The 1,680-nt window shown below is 38.9% G+C and overlaps 1 protein-coding gene across 1 annotated transcript in view; it reads right to left on the bottom strand.

Annotated features, from left to right (window-relative positions):
• The window catches only part of LOC119587778 (cytochrome b-245 chaperone 1-like), a 7,032-nt gene that overhangs the window by 5,080 nt on the left and 272 nt on the right, over window positions 1–1,680 (bottom strand). The gene's annotated exons all lie outside the window — the stretch shown is intronic.

Raw genomic sequence — 1,680 nt, 5'->3', positions numbered from 1 at the left:
TAGGTATACTTCTAGCTAGGACTGGCTGGTTCAAATAGTGATTGTGGTAGTTACTTCAAATACTTGCCTGCAATGGATAACAAGAATACTGGTTCCAATGGATAATTTTCACCCTCTGCTACTCATATATGTAGGAATCATGCCACAGAAACATCCCCCCATGGCTCAATCTTGGGCCCAATAGATCATGAAGAACATGGGGAGAGCATGAAGGTTACCAGGGAAATTGAGTATTAAAATATGAAGGAAAAAAGCAGTACAACATATATATACAATGTCACAATTCTATCTAATGAAGGGGGCTGCACCCACTACAACCCTAGACAGGGAGTCTACTGCCACCTAATTTCCTCCTTGGAATGGCAGGATGGAGTGCAGGACTGATTAAAGGGAAGCAAGTGTTTAGAAAAATTACACCAAAATAATAATGAGGTAGGCAGTGACTTCCACACACAAACCTATAACATAAGGATTCATTAATATTGTGCAGTACAAGGGGTAAAGCCTCTTGGATCGTCAAAAATGAAACACTCTGCTAAGAACACAAACATAGTTCCCAAAGACATGGAACAGTAAACTTCAAAGGGAGGCAGTGATGGAAATAGAAATGAACAGAAAAATATACAGTGTAGAGAATACCAGTATATGAGACTAGATGGCATTACATGTCACATGCAATTCATGTACTGAGTGGACAAAACAAGTAAGGGTTTCACCTCCTGTGGAAGACCTGTGCTACAGGGTCTTCAACCAAAGAGATCCGCCAGCCACACTTCTAGAAGATGTTGAGAGGGCTCAATGTGAGGGATGTTCTATTCACTCTGTGTTTTTAGTACAAAAGACGTGTAGTTGCCATGAGGCTCTGCTCAAGCTCTACACTAATGACTTCCTATGTACAGAAAAGGCCTTCATTTCAGAGGTTAGTATGAGCTCCTCCTTGTGGTTAGCCAAAGGCTCTATTCTGCTATGAATACATGTAGGATATTTTGTTAGTCCAGGCTAGGGGATGAGAAAGCAGAACTGGGAGCAGTAACCTTATCGTAGAGGCTACTGAGGCTCATTTTCAAGTTCATGGAGTATAGAGTTTTTTATGTCAAAAATTCTAAATATATGAATGGTAGAGGGGGAGAGGAAACCATCAGTAACAGTATTACCATGATCTGCCACACATATGTGCTTGAAACAATTAAAGTACTGATTTCCTTAGGTCTGCTGTTGCCTGCCATCATCTGCACAACTTTAATAAATGTAACTTCCGACATCTGCAGGAAACAATCTATAGTGTAAAGCAGAGGCCATGACATTGCTTCATTAAATTCGATTCTGAATAAATGTCAGAAAAAAATGACATTGAGAATATTATGTCAAAAGCACTGTCCATTATGACTCCGTATATTTACTGTAACCTAAGCTCTTATGAATTTGCCATTTCTTTTTTCTGAATTCATAAAGACATCCCATGATAATGCATAAGTAAAAATTATCATCATAAAAGTCGTCAATGCCTGTTTTTTCCGCTATGTAAATGACATGCAAATAAGGATGACCACTCATTCTATCTCGAGAAGATGACTAAGAGGAAAACGATATTCACCATCACAAACCAAAACCACAGAAGACCCATTTATGAAAACTCAAAATCAGAAGGAACAGAATCTCACACAATTGAAAACCCACATC

This window comes from Penaeus monodon, chromosome 23 (genome assembly GCF_015228065.2).
Source record: "Penaeus monodon isolate SGIC_2016 chromosome 23, NSTDA_Pmon_1, whole genome shotgun sequence".
Classification (NCBI taxonomy): Eukaryota; Metazoa; Arthropoda; class Malacostraca; order Decapoda; family Penaeidae; genus Penaeus; species Penaeus monodon.
The sequence above is the reverse complement of the archived record's forward strand: the minus strand, read 5'-3'. Positions and strand labels throughout refer to the sequence as shown.